Source organism: Lycium barbarum, chromosome 4 (assembly GCF_019175385.1).
Source record: "Lycium barbarum isolate Lr01 chromosome 4, ASM1917538v2, whole genome shotgun sequence".
In the NCBI taxonomy this organism is placed as follows: Eukaryota; Viridiplantae; Streptophyta; class Magnoliopsida; order Solanales; family Solanaceae; genus Lycium; species Lycium barbarum.
Window position 1 is genome coordinate 46,083,078 of NC_083340.1, and position 19,470 is coordinate 46,102,547.

The 19,470-nt window shown below is 35.0% G+C and overlaps 1 long non-coding RNA gene across 1 annotated transcript; it reads right to left on the bottom strand.

Annotated features, from left to right (window-relative positions):
* Positions 1-1,732: 1,732 nt before the first annotated feature.
* LOC132638415 (uncharacterized) lies at positions 1,733-3,842 on the bottom strand. Its single transcript, XR_009581720.1, has 3 exons — positions 3,626-3,842; positions 3,199-3,244; positions 1,733-2,097 (listed from the first exon to the last, which is right to left on the bottom strand). It is a non-coding gene; the product is annotated as an uncharacterized LOC132638415 (long non-coding RNA).
* Between the last annotated feature and the right edge of the window lie 15,628 nt (positions 3,843-19,470).

The window sequence follows — 19,470 nt, forward strand, 5'->3', positions numbered from 1 at the left end:
AGTATATGCTTTGTATAACAATATATAAACATTTTATAACTATGTATAAATAATGTATTTGGACAGCTCAGATATAACTATGTATAAACGATGAATTTGTATAACAATACTTATTAAACAATCTGGTGTATATGTAAAGTTGCAAAAATTACAAAAATATAAATTCATCTAATTTACGTAATACAATATCTGTTCCTCCAAATTATTAGGAACTTAATAAGGAAAACTACTAGTCTATTGGTCTTAATAATGTCAAAGCGGGCGAAGAAAGGCATGGTGGGTATGTGCCTTTTCTAAAGTGGTGGATCTGGGCAAAGTAAAGTGACGAATGGACACATTTGGTAAGAAGGTGATAATTGGGCTAGTTTTAGCAAACTAGATCACTTATGGGGATTGTCTTTATTCCTATTTAAAAAGCCATTATTTTTATATATAGTTCCCAATCATTTTTTTTGCGGGGATTGTCTTTTTTTGGGGTGGTCTTTAATTTTTGCCTCTCAAATTGCTAGTTTTTAATTTTTTTTCCCTTCGCTTAAAAAAGTGGCCGAACATATTCCGAGGTTCTGGGTTCAAATCCCCGCTCAATAAAAAAAAATGCAAGGCAAGGCTGTGGGAAAAGTATGTCTTATGCGGCATAGGTTGCCTTAAGGTATAACTAAAAGTCTGCCTTATAAGGCAACCTATGTCGGGTCCGGCATAACTTTAGTTATGCCTTAAGACAACCTATGTTGTCTCCGACAGAGGTTGCCTTGGCATAACTAAAAGTCTGACTTACAAGGCAACCTCTACCAGATCCGGCAGAGCTTTAGTTATGCCTTAAGACAACCTACGCCGCATAAGGCAGACTTTTCCAAAAGCCTTGCCTTGCAGAATTTTTTATTTTATTTTTATGCCTGAGTCGAAGTTCGAGCCTAAAATATCTGGATATTCTAGGCGAAGGGCAAAAATTAAAGACTAGCAATTTGAGGGACAAAAATTAAAGATCACCCCGAATAAGGGACAATCCTGCGAATTGCCCGTTCCCAATTAGTGTTCTCGAAGGAAATATCCCAATGAGAGTTCTAAAGCCCAATATGAATTGAAGCCCAGCAAGCATGTGCAGAGACCATCATTACGAAAAGCATGTCTAGAGAGGCAATTATGACACTGTAATAATCAAATGAATTTCCATAATATGACATAATAATAAGGGGAAAGATCACACATGCCCTCTCAAACCAAAATAATTATCCGCTCATATTTTTTTTTATTTTTATACCCCTAGAAAAAATTACAAGTATTTATCTGAGATGGCCCCCCAGTTACGATACCAACATGGTATATAAATATGCTGAGATGGTATCATGGAAGATGCTTTAATCCTTCTCTTAGTCCTCTATGATACCATCATGGTATATAAATATACTGAGATGGTATCATGGAAGATGCTTCAGTTCTTCTCTTAGTCCTCCATGATACCATCATGGTATATAAATATATCGAAACAGTATTATGAATGATCATGTTCATTTATTAAAAATGACACACTTTTCTCGGAAAAAAAAAACTCTCTATGATACCATCGTCTTATATACATATACTGTGATGGTATCATGAAGGACTGCTTCAGTCCTTCAAACAGACACTCCTCAGGACTATGGTACCATCATGGTATATAAATATATTGATATGGTATCAAGGAAGACTGTTTTAGTCCTTCTTGTCACGACCCAACCCCGTAGGTCGTGACTAGTGTCCGTGCTGGACACCCATACGTACTCAACAACCCAAACCAGAATATAAGCATAATATACAGATACGGCAGTCGAATGGCTTTACTAATTATCGTAGACAAACAGACATATCGCACGGAAGCCGATAAGGCTATCATAGAACATAGTAACCCAAAACATATACACAACCCACATGTATCTCTACAGACCTCTACGAACAACAAGCAAATCATAAGACAGGACAGGGCCCCGTCATACCCCTGAATAACATACATATGTGCAACAGAAGAGTCTGTACCCAAAATATAGGCTCCGGACTAAGGAGCATTCCAAGATAGCAGAATAGGATCCTAAGCGGGCGGATCAACAAATCGATCGTCTGTACCTGCGTGGCATGAAACGCAGCCCCCGAAGAAAGGCGGTCAGTACGGAAAATGTACTGAATATGTAAAGCACGGAACATAGTGAACAAAGTCATAACCGAAGCAGAAGGTACAGAAAATGAACGAAATATCCAGAATATCAAAATGCCGATCATAAAGCATAAATAGTGCATGCAGAAGACATGTCATATCTGGTCCCATTACGGGACTGGGTAAACAGAACGTGGTCGCCACCCCGACACTGGCGCCACAACACAGCATAACTCCAGAGTAGGAAATAACTCCGTAACATATCATATCATATCAGAATGTGCACATGTCAAACATATCAGATGGCCATATCATATCATATCATCATATATCAGAATGTGTGTACATGGCACAGCATACTCCACAACCCATGTACATGTATACCTGCCCCCTCACATCGAGGCGCGGCGAACAATGCAGTGGAATACGCGTGATAACATATCCTGGCCCGGGCTCAGTGGGAGAAACATTGAGGCATCCACGAATGGAGTAGTGAGAAACTAAATGCAATAAAAATACCATAGGCTTCCAGAGACTCAATAAGACATATCGGATGACAAATCGAAATAATGCAATCGGACAGAATCATAGTAAGTGTATTTCGGATGTCATAATGAACTACGGAGAAATAATCTTTCGGGGATCGTTCCCAAGTTCCAAAATAACTTATAGGACTCAAGGGAATATTTAAAATGATTATTATATAGTAGTTAGAAGGACAGTTAAAACGTTTCATTTTATATTGCTCGAAAATCAGACAATAGTACATTAAGAGGCAAATCGGGAATAGTGGGCCCACCTCGGGACAACCGAAGCGGTGGGCTCAGATTACGTATATTACGCCTATAGAGTCACCTATAAAGGTCCTAGGGACGTTCCATAACTTTCCAGGCAATTTGGAAAAGTTTGCGTAATCCTTTCAACAAAACATACTTATAGAATTCAATTCTATTGAATGAAAAGGGGACATTTTCAAACACGGATTTCTATGAACGGAATACTTTTCGAGATTCAAATCCGATCCTAGTACATCTAGGACATGCCAAAAGAAGGGTAGGGATAGCTTCACATACCTGTTAGCGGCTATTCGTAACCCGTTCGTCTCGTCGCTCTTTTAGCCTATTTATATAAGAGTAACGTTATTGTTAGTAACTATATTATCTAGTTTACAAATCCATAGCCTATTTCTTATCGAACCTATATTCTAGCTTATACATATTCTCGTTTAAGATTTTTTATTACCTAAAATTTAGCGAAAATCCGGCAGAACTTCCCCTATATTTTCACCCATCCAAAATTTCCAATTGCTCTCATGTTGACACAGAAATACCAACAACAACATATGGATACAATTATATTTTCAATTCCTCCAACTCAACACGAACAACAACATGTTCATATCAATAAAATTTTAACTTTAACTTTCTAATCCTTTCGCCATATAACTAGGGAATTCTTCCATAACCAACTTAATTAGAAAGATACGGAGATAAAACATACCTTAATCTCTAGAACACTTTATTAGAATCCCAGTTCTATGCTTTCAAAACCAGCCATACAATAGGGTGACAACACTCCAAAACGTTTATGCCATCACTTAGCTATCAAAGAAGGAGAAGATGATATAAAAATTAAGCAACTACTTTTGTGTTTTTATACTTTTGTGTTGTTGAACACCTGAACGTTTTCTTAGAAATAATATGTAATGAACAGTTGCTTTCCTTGTTTCCAATTGCAAATGAAATGAAATAAGGTCTTAAGGACCATTTTCCACCTTTATACGTGTCATTTGGTACATAAATGTGCTATTGACTCATGATATTTTAGTACCAATATGATGCCACCTATTGGCCTAATTAGTGCCATGTATCAGCCACCATTTTAATTATCTAATGCCATGCAGCAACTTGCTAATAGTGCTTATTTATTTAATTCCACTTAATATCATAATTAATCTCTTGATCTTAATTCATTTTACCAATTATTTTTAATACACTTCATATATCCATTTTCATGATTATGTGACGTACCACTAGTCCATAGTCCCTTTTGGTACACACATTTTTTTTTTTTTTTGTAATGCCTTTCCTATGGATCAAGTAAATATATATAGTATAAAAAATGTTGTCCCAAATAAGGTAGACAAGGAATAATGCCATGTTCCTCTTGTCAATTATAGATACGTTGTTCTCCACATAGCACGTAATATTGCAGCAACTATTCTACTAGAGTTTTTTTTTTTATCCAAATGAACTAATATATCACCATTTCCTCTACTTGAAAACGTGAATCTACCTAACTTTCACCACTTCAAGACATACCTATATTGCTGCCACCTAAACCTCTTATAGTTGCATGGTCATAAGTCTCCCTTATCCCTATGTTCTCACGTGGATTCATATAAATTAAACTTATCCATTTTATTCAATTAATACCATAATTAATCCGATACTCTCCCACTTCATCTCCACATTTAACCAATTGTCCTCATAATTAATTTCTTAATCTCAATTCACTTAAGTAAAAATTTTTAACACACCTCATATACTCGTTATCATGATAATGAGATATAACACTAGTCCATAACCTCTTTATACATACACCGAATATTATTCCAATCACCGTTATCACACTTGTTCAGTCCTAAATTATTTCGGGACCTCAAACTCTTTGTACACCGAGCTCTCGATTTTTATCCTTGAATATGATCGAATTTTTCGGGCTCGGGTAGTTTTACTCATATTGGACGATTAAATTTTTCTAGTCCAAAAATACGAAATACTATAGCTTGGACCGTATTCCATTCACATAAATTTTGAACCTCGACGAAACTTATTTTCTTCAATTGGTTTAACTTCAAATCCTTACGATACATGCGTACCATCACTTTAATCACCTATAAGCTTGGGGGATAACCTCGTGTCTGTTACTAATATCATTTAACTCGCACACTTTCCAACGTATGAAAATACGGGATCTAACACTTCTCTTAGTCCTCCAAGATACCATCGCGATATATAAATATACTGTGATGGTATCATGAAGAAAGGGGTTTGATCGAGGGGAATGTCGGGTAAATATTTCCAGTCGGTGGAGGTAGAAGCGTAAATAGTTTGGGAGGGGGCATGGGTAGGTAAATATTTATATTTTAGAGGTATTGAGTGATGTTTTCCGTAATAATAACTCTCAAAAGGCTTCCTATATTAGCTTATGGGGTTGGCCAGCTGGCCGACCCAACTAACCCGTGATTTAATAGAGAAATAACTCATATATATGGCCCAAATATCTAGTTTGCAGTAGATATAGCCCATTGTATCATTGATGTATAAATAATGTATCTGTTATGTATAGCTATATATAAGTTGCTCAACTTCTTTTGTAACTTTACATATAAATCCTTATATATTATTATATACTCCCTCCGTTTCAAAAAGATTGTTTTAGTTTGACTTGACACAAAATTTAAGAAATAAAGGAAGACTATTGAAATGTGTTGTCCAAAACAAGTCTTGAATATTTGTGTGACTGTAAATCATATCATAAAGTTAAATTGTTTCTAAATATAGAAATGTGCCAATCTTTTTGGGACAGACTAAAAAGGAAAAGAAGACAATCTTTTTGGGACAGAGGGAGTATTACATATAAATTCTTATACACCATAATCCTCCGTCCCAAAAAAATCATCTTCGCTTCTTTTTTAATTTGTCCCAAAAAAATTAGTACCTTTTTAAATTTGGTAATCCTTTTACTTTTGAGTGCCATTCCTACCCCTGCTACCCTTTCCTTAAAGAGTTTTTATTTTGAATTGGTTAAAGGCTTATGGTGAAAACTTTATTGATATGGAAAAGCCCTCGGATGGGAGTAAGTTAGTGGAGAGGGAAGATGGAATTGTCAGACTTTTTTTACTATGCTTTTATTTTAACGTGTTTTCCATTCAAAGCTAATCAGTGGGCCCTTGAGGGTATAATTGGAACTTTATTTATATTTGTATGATATGGCAAAAGTCTTCTACCAAAAATTAAACTGCCAAAGTCAAATTGGACAATCACTTTTGTGATGCAGAGAGTATATAATTTATATGCTTTGTTATTACAAATCTAATATTGAAGTACAAACTTCAACAATCATAACCAGAAAACAATTAGTATCTGGTTATTCTGGTATGTGTTTACACAAACTAACAGAGCATCAAATGCGCCCTAAAGTAGAACATAACCTCGAGTACATTTTTATCTTAAGAGCCTTCATATCAAACCCATAGGCTGATAATTCATCTTGAATCAACACGATCCTTTCCTATAACGTAATTGAAACAGATCTCTTAGAAAACGGAGTAACAGTATTTTTCTGGAGTTCAAATTTCAGCAATTACATATGTTTCAATTATCTCAAAGTGTTAGCGAGATAACATCAGTGAATACAATTATAAATGAAATGGAAAACCTCTTGGGTCTTAATAATACATTTGTATCGGCGCTTTGGAAGAAACTAGATCTCACGCCACTCACTAGCTCATTTCCCTGGCAGTGTATCACCATCAGTTCGTCATCGCTCTGTTTTTTGGATTTCCATCTTTGTTCATCTCTATCATTGTCCCAAAACTTCATTGCTCACACACACACAAAATAGGAAAATACAGAAGTGGTCTTCTTCTTACAATATAGAGAGGTGAGAATAATAGCTGTAGAGATCTAGAGAGTAGAGCCCTTATAGGGGATTTTTTTGGGAGAAATGACATTGAGAGGGGAACACAGGCAGATTCCATTTTTGAGCACCCCAGAAATCACATAGAGAGAGCACGAGGTCGGACATTGTTCGAATGGAAGAAACAAAAAGGAGCGGAGAAAGAGGAATATGGAGAGAAGGAAAATGGGTTAGTTGAGTGGAGAGCTTAGTGAGAGTGTAGAAGGAGATAGAGAAGTCACGGGAGAGATAAATCCCGAGAAAAAGCCATAAATAGTCCCATTAGGTCTACAATGGTCTCTTAACTATACACTTATTGATTTTAGTCATTTAACTATCCAAAAATTTATCAAATTTGGTCTCCATCTTTTTTTTTATACAAACTCATAAACCTTCGTCAGATTAATCATTAAACCATTTCTCAGGCCTATATTTCTCTCTCCCTGATTCTTTTTCCTCAAGCTCCTCTTGTTTAAAAAAAAAAAAAAAATTGGTAAAAATCGACAGAAAAAAAAAAACCGACGGAAAGACAGACAGACTTTGTCGGTTTTTTCAATAATATTTTAATTTTTTTTTAAGAATACCGACGGACTGCGTCGATTATTTTTTGCACAAAAATGCGCGACAAAATATAATTATTTGTTATATTATTTTCTAAAATAAACTGATGGACTCCGTTGTTTTTTTTTTTTTTTTTTTTTATAAAAAAACCGACGGAAACGGAGTCCGTCGGTTTTTAGAGTGAAAAAACAATATAAATTAAATCAATGTAAGTATATGAACAAAAAATATCAGTGATCTAGTGGTAAAGCCCTTTAATGCCAAGGAACATAGTCGGGTTTGACTCCAAGTTCCTACATTTCATTCTTTAATTTAAAAAAAAAAAAAACCCGACGTGAGACCGTCGATTTTTTTTTTTTTTTTTTTTAACAAAACCGACGGATTGGGTCGGTTTTACCGACACAGTCCGTCGGTTACGAAACGTGAGAGAGAACTTGAGGAAAAAAGTTGAGGTTAAAGAATGAACTTGAGGAAAAAGAAGCAGGGAGAGAGAAATATAGGTCTGAGGAATGGTTTAACGATTAATCTCACGAAGGTTTATGAGTTTGTACGCTGTTTGTATAAAAAAAAAATAGATGGAGATCAAATTTGATAAGTTTTTGAATAGTTAAAGGACTAAAACCGGTAAGTATATAATTAAGAGACCATTTTAAACCTACTCCTATAGATAAGAAACTATTTATGGCCTTGATGAATCCCAAAGACATAGCTTGGGTGACTTGCAAACTAAATTGCCAAAGGGTTAATTGGGGTAAGAAGTGGATAGTTAGAGCAAAATTGGTAAACTAGATGCTTCAGTGAACGCTCAGCTTAACTTTTCCTAATTTAATAGGGTTGGGTTAAAAAATTTAGAGTCTGTCTAAGAATGAGATTTTTTAATCTGGCCCAAGTAAATCTGTCAGTTTGTTAGGCTCAAGGGTTGCTGGGTTGGGCCAGCGGGTAGGTAAAACAAAAAATTGTAATTAAAAATTATATAAATAAAAATGAAGTAGAGTACTAAGAATCACAAGAAGAGGAGTCAAACTCAAAGTCTATATAACTCATCATATACTCGTACTGCAAAGTCTAAAGACCTAAGTAGTGAAATGCAAATACAAAATTATGCTATATATTTAAAGAATTAATACATCGGTATCCCCTCAAATTTATCAGTAAATTTCATTTTGACACTCGAACTATGACTTGTTTCAATTGAGCACTTGAAATAGTAAAGTGTTCCCATTAGACATTTTTAGTTCATTTTTTTTAATTTTAAATTATGCGTATTCTCAAGCATCTATCAGGAAGTTAAGTTAGCCACATAAAATATGTCATCTCCTTTAGTTATGCACATCGGCTTCAATTTGAACGAACTTGAGGTTTTACAACTCATTAAGGTTAATACATATAGTTAAAGAAGGTGATATTTTACAAGTGGTTAATTTATCCACGTAATTGACACTTTAGGACACCCCATATAAGCATTTTAAAATTTAAACCAAAAGTGTCTAATAGGAACACTTTATCATGTGTTCAGATGCTCAATTGAAATAAATCGTTGGTTGAGTGACTAAATGAAATTCACTGTCAGGGCTATCAATCTATTAAGCCTACTTATAGAAATTTACTTATAGTTACTTTATTAACGACATATATATATATATATATATATATATATATATATATATATATCAAACCAGTAATTACCTCTAAATCACATAGTATAGTAGCACCTTGATCAGGGAATTAATTACTTCGTTTTCTCTTTATCTTTGAACTATTGATGTCTGATCTGCACTGGTCAAAGTATGCAAATATAAATTCACTGTAGGAAATCTGATAATGTACAATAATGATCATTTTTTTTAAATTTATTGTCTTAAGTACATATTTTACAGTGAGACTAGAAGGGAAAGCCCGTTTTGGTTATCTAATTTTATCCAATCTAAGATTATAACTTTAGTAAACAGTTAAAAACATATGAGAACGTACATTATAATTTTCATTGATTGAATCATAGCAACATATATAAATAAGTTATTTTATGTAGCCTTAATAATAATTACAAACAAACTTGAAAGTTAAGAAACTAAACATCTCTTCAAAAGTAGATGCATGCCCCGCTTTTATTCTCTCTCTGCAGTACATATGAACTTTTGACCATGAAACAGTTGAATTCTCTCATGGAAGACCAACCTGAAAGATTCAAAGCTGACTTCAAACACCAAAATATATAGCTACATGTTTGAGAAACCTCGAAAGAAAAAGCAGAAGCACAAAAGGACTCCAAATTGAACACTTGGACTCAAAACAGATGTTAGCACATGTAACTGTGAATAATTTATGTCTGGAAAGTGAACAATATTTTCAACTAATCTTTTTTCCCAGTCATAGTAGTAGTCCTAAAAAGTGTTGTAAATCTTACGGAAAATACTTCAACACGAACACGTGTAGGGACTTTTCTTCATCACGAACACTTGTAGGAACTTCTTTTACACTTGAGGAAAATGCTTGATCACGAACAATTGTAGAGAATCCTTCGTAGCTTGAGGCATGCCAATGGCACTGTCCTTAAGGATATTTCACCCGGTATGGGTGTATCCCCCAGAATTCAATAAGCTCTTCTAGTACAAAACTAGGAGCCAAAATCTAACAAAGATTTCACCAAAGTAGAAAACACAACACACTATAATTTATAAGGAAAAATATGGTTTTGTATATATCCCCTCTGCCAATGAAAATAACTTAAGTATATATATGTTCAAACAGTTGACTAATGACAGGCTAATATATTAGCCAAATAACGTATACAGTAAATGGCATCACAAATGATGATTTCATCATTAACAACATATAAAGTGCTATTTAATGTAGTAAATGTTCTGCTATAACGTTGCTCACTTTGATTACAAGTTAAAGACCATTCAATTCGGTCTTAGAGACATAACGTTTGTATTTAAAATAATGACTCATTAATATAGAATTAAAAACTTCTTTTTGAGATATTTAATTCAATATTTTCACAACAATCCCCCACTATCTCAAAAAGAATAAAAAGGAATAGAATGAAATAAGTTGTTTTGCTGGGTTTTCACATATGAGTACAATGCGTCGAATCTGGTGTCTCTTAGACTATGAACCAGACCTAGATAAAATAAGATTAAACTTACAGAACAATTGGTGAAGTGTAACACTTCTATGAACCAAAAATTCATTTGTAAGCTCATTGTCTTATTCTATCACATCATACTCGCACAATCTTTGTCGTTATCGTGGTTTTGCGCTAAGAGGCCATGCGCGTGTCCTGGTATTCATGAGTGCTCTAGAAATCCGTCACAATTTCATAGGAGCGGCACCACTCCACACTCATATAGGTCCACCCATCAAGTGTATTCTGCAGAGGAATACACCACCTATAAAGGATATGGTAATGGATTAAGAGTTTATAGCTCAACCTCACTTTGCCTTGTAGATTTGCACTATATTCACACACCATACGAAGGAACATAGTTTAATAGTGCACTTTTGATCAACTAATGACTTGTTATTACCCATATGAACCTAATTCATGGGATCTCCAATCACATAGATTGGGTTACCATCATTGTTAATCTTCTCAAATGACAAAAGTCTCATTCCCCTCGATGTTTCTTTTAGTCTTGTGAATCGGCCAAATTCACCTCAGACTTCACACAATTATAAAAACTATCACATCTCACAATAGCGCTATTAAGAAATTATTTTCTCACACAACTAATGTTGTTTGGCAACCACAATATACATGTTGGTTTTATTCCAACCTCAATATTCACTAAGAAGTATCTTAACCTCATCACTAGCCAACTTCAAACCATAAACTCATATTTCACTATGGTCTACTTGGCTTATTTTCATATTAATTATTACACCCCCACAAAGGGTAAACAAATACTCACTAGTGGATTTTGAGATCCACTTAGCATCATTGTATCCTCTCTAGTACATCAAATATTAATTCACTATAACACTTATCCATCAGTTGGTTCTTTTCAAAATCATGTACCGAGAAAGGAAATAACACCATAATTTATTTATTTTTCAAAAACATTTTGAATAACAAGACCAACTGAAATATTATCACTTTTAAAAAATTCTCTCAATCTCAAAATAACTCTAGTACGATATCATGACCCCCATAATTTCAACAATTTCAAAATAAGGACGTTCATGACTCATAAAACCATAACCCCCACATTTTCATATATTTCAGTCTAAAGAATATACTTTCTATAGTTTACAAGAAATATTTTCCCTCCAATTTGTTTCTTCTCCCAGTATCACCATAATAATTAAGTCATACTATCTCTTACTTATATATAATAAAATAATATAAAACGTACAGAGAGAGCACCCAACAAACATTTCTAATTTTCTCACTCTCTTAGTTTTAAACACATCAGTTACAATTGAATTCAAATGGTCTGTCATGGTTTTCAAAAGCAACGTCTGAATTTTAATGGAATAATTATACAATTATGACACATTAATGTAATATTAAATTGTAAATCCACACATAATTTTTTGAGATATAATTTTTTTTTTCCATTCTAAGAACTTGAGTAGTTCTTGAATCATCAAAATGAATAAATCATTCTTCTTCTTCAACTTGGGTGTAGGACACAAAACTGTATTAGCACTTAGTAGCACCAATGTCTAACCACCAATCTCTCACATTAGCCACAAAAGATTCGCTCGAGAAATGACCACAATAAATATATCATCCGCTTAACCAAAATTACACAATAAATATATCATCTGCTTAACCAAAATTATTTTAATTAGTGGGATTATCATTCTCCGAATCTTTTTTACGTTGATGAACATGATGACATAGTTCGTCACACACAAAATAATAATTATTCCCATCAAAACCTTCTTTATTAGTGTTGCAGAATCTGATCAATACCATATCATTTGACACATGAAGTTGACTTTGTCCAACATCATTCTCATAAAAATATTAGGACAAAAGTAAAATTTCCATATAAATATCTCACATTTGTAGGAAAAGAAATTTGTCATAATTCAACATTTCTTCATCCAAATCATCAAGCAAGATAATTTTAAAGCCTAAATTAAATTTACCAAATCTCTTCAATGTGCAAATAACACAACTTATACAAACACAGATCTTAAAGATAAGTCTACAAATTCTTGCACCATAATTAATCTATGAAGATAAACATCAATTTCAAGCCAACTTTTAAAAAAAAATTATCACAACATATAGATGCATATTATTATACATATTTTTGCACTCATCTTACCACCTCAAATATAGATTATCCACAAATATACAAATGGCTTGGACATTATTTAAGAACTACCTAAAATAATATAACAACAACACAAATTCTTCACAAACCCAAAACCAATTCATTGTATTTAGCATTTTGTTGACCCAAATGACTAAGACAAAAAAAAAAAAAAAACATGATTAATTTTAGAGTCTACATTATCCAATATAAAAATGTTCACCACCAAATCTCAAATTTGTATAACATCATGATAAACCCACTTATAATTTTTACACTAGAAGTCTGCTCCACAATTCAATATTAAATCTTAGAGAAGATAATCACTAAAACTACTATCCAAGCACAACTTAAAAGTCTCAAATAAAAGTATAAATTAATCATATCAAAATCATTACTACTTTACTTTTAGATCATATATTTTCCATTATACTATAATTCAGAAACATACCTGTAACTTAGACAGATTGTATTAAGTTATTTTTTTTTAATTTTCCGTAAGAACATAGTTGAGAAATATCCTTAAGATTGTTGTAAATCTTACGGAAAATACTTCAACACGAACACGTGTAGGGACTTTTCTTCATCACGAACACTTGTAGGAACTTCTTTTACACTTGAGGAAAATGCTTGATCACGAACAATTGTAGAGAATTCTTCGTAGCTTGAGGCATGCCAATGGTACTGTCCTTAAGAATATTTCACCCGGTATGGGTGTATCCCCCAGGATTCAACAAGCTCTTCTAGTACAAAACTAGGAGCCAGAATCTAACAAAGATTTCACCAAAGTAGAAAACCCAACACACTATAATTTATAAGGAAAAATATGATTTTGTATATATCCCCTCTGCCAATGAAAATAACTTAAGTATATATATGTTCAAACAGTTGACTAATGACAGGCTAATATATTAGACAAATAACGTATACAGTAAATGACATCACAAATGATGATTTCATCATTAACAACATTTAAAGTGCTATTTAATGTAGTCAATGTTCTGCTATAACGTTGCTCACTTTGATTACAAGTTAAAGACCATTCAATTCGGTCTTAGAGACATAACGTTTGTATTTAAAATAATGACTCATTAATATAGAATTAAAAACTTCTTTTTGAGATATTTAATTCAATATTTTCACAACAAAAAGCCCTCACCCTGTATTGACACCAATCGAAGTCCTAGCCCTTAGAAGGATCAGAATAGGCATCGAGCAGAGAAGAGGCTGCAGATCTAAGCATTATCAGCTGGTGCATCCCATTCTACCTTTCCAGCAATGAAAAAGCTACCAGACAACTCTTAGGTTGGTTGGGAAACAAGTTATCCCAATATTACTTATCCTGGGATTAGTTATCTGGGGATTGGTGATTCCACCCTTTCACAGGAATAAAATAACACTACAATCCAGGAATAACTAATTCCGAAATTAGTTATATCGCGATTTTATCCCAACCAAACATGGAATAAGCTTACCTTAAATTTAATCCCGGGACTATTTATCCCTTATCTCTTGTACCAAACGATCACTTAATTCTCAAAAAGACTCCGAGAAAACTTTTATAATTAGCAATTCAATCTCCTAATCATGCTGCAATCATCCTCCACTAGATCATGCTCAACATAAGTACATAATCCACATGTTGCAATGAAGAAGAATGATTTGGCCACTTCTAATTTATAGCCTATGTTTATAAACTCCTCACTTCCTTTTTTCCTCTACATCCATCTCAGAATCGGGAAAAAAAAAGCAAATGGAGAGAGTTACAATATCACTCTCATCTACAGATATAAGTGATAGAGCTTCCAAAAAAGAAATGAAAAAAAAATCTGAAAATCATAAGCTAGTTTACTCCTCTTTCACCACTGTAGGAGAAACCCGTAAAAACCAACCAGAAGCCGCATAGTGGGAATAGCAACAATATAGTATACAGTGACAATCTATGTGATTATGATGTCCAGTTGTGTGAGATCAAGGAGGAGAGAAAACCAAAAAACTCTAATTGGCAGCTATAACCATTAACCATTGTGTTGGTTTCTCTAGACAAATGTCACCATATTGGATGTTCCTAAGGTCGTAATATTAATTAGCTTACATGTAAGGTATTCTAATAAATTAAATGACTAAGATATGGAATAAATCATTATCTCCTCAGATCACCTGAGTAGTTTTCAAGACTACTAATTAAATTTGCAATAGAATATAGGGGCAGATGCCAATTCATCTACAGTAAATTAGATGCACATAAAAGGAAAGCAATAGAAGTAATATGGACAGAGTAAGCAACATAGACTTCTTCTGGTATCTTCAGCAATACAAGTAAATTGGGATGATAACAAAAATGAAAGAAGGTTAAGCAACTTGGAGAGGTGCAACACGGATCATTAACCGGCAAAAATCTTCAGTATCAGGAGGACAATCATAGTTTAGTTTCAGATGATAAAATCATTACCATGCATGTGTTGAAGGAAAGTGATGAAGACTGGCATAAGCTTTGTGGGTTATGAAATTCCTTGCAGTGAACACCCTTCCAACGACACTTGGAGAAGTTGAAAAAGATTTGTGAGACGATTGTAGGAGATATATAATATGCAAATGTAATCAAACTAAAGAAACAAACTACCTTTGAGGTCCCAGTGATAAATTGAAGAAGGAGAGCTTTGTCTTCCTTCCTAAAACCTTGAACGACTTCTCCAAACCATTGAATAACCAGTGATGATTCAATGTATCCAGAATATTCTGTATTTACCCTAAAGTCTTCAACTGCAAGGCAATGCACGGGCCCAACATGGAATCTAGATTAAGATTGTAACCCGAGACTATAAAGCGGTTCTAGCGAAAATTGAAGGATTTAGTATCCTCAAGTGAGAGCGTTTGACCAATAGTTGACTTTTGGGTAAACAGATTTTTTTCTGAATTTTATCAATTCCGTAAGGTCCAGAGGGTCGATTATGACTTTGTGAGGTGGTTGGTTCTGTTCCCGAGGCATTTGGTTGCGTTTTGGATATATGGTTGGAAACTTGATTTTATCCGTTTGGGGGTTGACTTGGTAAATTAGACATCCGTTGAGAATTTCGAGGCCACGGGTGAGTTTGTAGCACATTTTTATATGTGTGTGCATATCTGGTATGAATACGGGAGCCCTCGGATTGATGTCTGGATTTCGCGAAAGACTTGTGAAAAACCAAATTTTGTTGGTTCTGGTGTGACCGCCATGATGGGCTTAGTGTAGCTGTAGCAGGACAACCATGGTGGGGTTTTGATTGCCATAGCGGTGACATGGACTTTCTTTGATTCCGCTGTGGCGGATGGTCTGACTGCCATAGCGGGACAGCTATGGCGCAGTCCTGGCCACCACGATGAGGGATGGTCTTTAATGATTTCCGCTATAGCTGAAGGCCTGAGCGCTACAGCGGGATCGCTTTGGAGATCCTGGTGACCGCTGTAGCAGATCGACGAGACCAGAAATATATTTTGTATTCCTAAGTTCGAACCATTAGTCCAACACTTCTATAACCTAGTTCTAAGAGCTTGGGGAGGTGAATATTGAAGAGACTTGGTGGAATCATCTTTGAGGGTAAGTTCTAAATCATTATCTTGCTTATATACCTTCCTTCCTTGAGTTTCCATGGTGGTTTAAGGTCCTAGATTGTTGGGTGTTGAGACTTAGATTCCTAATCATGAAACCCTTAGTGGAAGCTATTTATTATTGATTAGCTTACTGTCTATATCATCTAGAAGTGAGATTAACACATTCTAGGATGAGTTTGTTCAATAGTTCCAAAAGCTAATTATGAGACTTAGGGTTTCACCCAATTTTGGGGGTTTTGACTAATTTATGGAATTGAAGGGTCTAAAGTGATTAGAAACCCATGAAATTGAGGATTATGATTGTTGGGACTGAGGGTAAGGTAATTTCACACTGAATTTTTTGTTTTACCCATATGATTCGTTAATGTATTTTGGGTATTCTTTCTCAAATCAATTTTTCTTACAATTAGATGGTCTATTATTTACTTAGCGTTGCTATTGCTAGACTTTGAGCGTTCAGAGGCATTACGCAAAGGGAAAGCTCAGGTGGAGTAGCTCGCGCTCCAGTTCTGCAATCGCGGTATGTTATGGTTACTTGAGTTAGACTTTGATTAGTAGATTGTATATATACTAGATGTTACACCCCGTAATTTCTGTACGTTGAGATTCGTTAGGTATTAGCTATTCCATTGTAGACAACGGAGTTATTGTCGAGAAGATGCAAGATCATAGGTGCTTGTGTTAAGATTATAAGAGTCCGAGTTCGCGTAACAGGTTATAGGAGGATTGGAAAACCGGTGAACTAAGGAGATTAGGCTTCCGAGGCTTTGAAGGAAAGTTGGGCAAGGTTTGGTACGGGAATTTTGGCCTAACTGGAAGAAAGAATATGTTTTAGTATATTAAGAATTTTGAAGTGAAATGAAAGTCTAAAGTGAAGTTCGGGAAGTCTAGTTTCCAACGCAACAAACCGCTCCTCAATAGGATATCGGGGTAAGGAGATATGGACGTTACAAGTCGGGATGGCAAACCACCAAAATGGTCTGCGCGAACGCGCCAGGGAGTGGCGTGAACGTGCAGAAGGCCAAGGGCCAATACAGCGCGAACGCGCCACTAAGAGGCGCGAACACGTTGAGCAATGTTGAGGCCCAGATTCGGGATGAAGGTTATATTATAAGAATGTAATAATAACCTATATATGACATTTGGAGACCATATGGTGTGAATTGGTTCATATGCCACTTGACGAAAAGCCTCGTTGCTGTAAGCTAAGTGGAGCCCACACGTCGAAGTTTTATAAAGGACATATGAAGAGATATATGAGTAGTACCTGGAAAGTTGAGCAAGTCCTAAGAAGGTCCCATAAGCCAAATATGGGCATAAGCCCTCCAAAAGGACGATTTAAGGAAACATTTTTGGATAATCTGACTTGGAGGGGCCAAAACGCCATTACAAGTTTGGAATTTGGAAAAACACAAAGAATGAAAGTTGTATATAATTGAATTATATTTCCCACCATAGGTCGTGGGCCCTCACACGACATATGGATCAAGAGTTATGATCTTTTTATTGAATGAAGGTGCAGTCAGAAAAAATAAGCCAGCGCGAACGCGCTGAAGGAAAAATAAGTCGGTCCAGGCAGAACCTGGACCGTTCTATAAAAGGGGGAGGCCCCCTATTTTCAACCAAACACACCCAAAAACATCCCAACTTCTCTAGAAAATTCCCCAACCTTCCCACACCCACTTTTTAGCCAAAACCAGGTATAATTTCCAAATTCCGGTTCGAATAGCGTATAGTTATTGTTGCAGAATCATATAGCGGTGTGTTGTGGCCTAAACTTAGGGTGTAAAAGTGAAGATACAATAATATTAATGGGAGAGAGGTATGGATCTCTTCCTATTTATATTGATACTGGCTTATTTACAAATATAGAACGGTTAAATGGTTGTATAGTGAGTTGTTTAGTTATGGAAGTTGGAAAACAACATGTGGGCTGTTTTATGGAATACTTTGATACGGGAAATGATATTATTGATATTGGTATTGTTATTGTTGTTGTTGGTTGTTGAATTGAGAATTCGGGCTAGGCATATAAACAGGGGAGATGCTGCCCGATTTTCGGCAGAATATAAAATAGATTGACTTGAAACTTGGAACAAGTGTGCGATGAAGAGGCTAACGTTAGTGTAAATCCTCTTAAATGTAGATTTACGAGCTCGGACACATAAGTGTAGCCAATTAGGAGGTTGAACATGTACGTTAAGGCTCGTCCCTTTCTTTCAAAGGCATGATTCCTATGTTACGATTTCATAAATGCTTCCATGACTTCTTTGTTTTCAAAAGTTAGAAGTCTATGATTCCAACGCATGATTCCTTTCCCGATAGCCCGTAAATGTTTTCCAAAATTCCCGTATTTTCCAAACCAAAGGTCTATGATTATATGAGCCCTTATGACAATAACGATGAACATGTTTTCACAACGATGATGGTGATATCAAAGATGGGAACATTTTCTATCATGTTATGATGATGATGGTTTTATGGTTACACTGATAATGATGATTTATTTGATGTTCAAATGTTCCAAGCCTTGGGTTTCTATGTGAATGTGAGAATGATGAACCATTTCTTAACCCTCGATTTTATTCATTCAATGACTCCATTTTCTAAAGACTCAAAGTATATGGATTGACGCCTTATGAGATTTGTGACCTTATTATATGTTTTCACTTGATGTTATTTTTCATTGATAGTCTCACCTCATAATGCTAGTTCCTTCAAGGTGAGACATGAAGATCATGATTATTCCATAATGTAATCGGAGGTTACCGACCTTATGTCACTCCGATAAAGATATAGTTTTCCTTGGGCTCTCCTGCATGCTTCTTATATGATATATGTATATGATACATGAACATGATATATGTACATGATACATGAACATGATACATGCATATGAATACACTACAAAAAAAATGGGTTTTAGCGACGGACTAAATCCGTCGGTAAATAGCATATATCTGTTGCTAAACCAATATAGCTACAGAATAACTATAGAATTGAATCCGTCGGTAGAATCCTCGTAGCTAGCAATTTACCGACAAAAAAAAAATGAATCCGTCGCTGGATTAACGACGGATTGGCGACAGATTTTATTTGTTGCCAATATGAGCGACGAATGAAATCCGTCACGATGTTAATAATTTCCGTCGCTAATTGTATGAGTTATTTCGTCGTTTCTTCTAAGTGGCGACCAATAGTTTTTGTCGCTAATTCCGTAGCCAATTCTTTTAATAT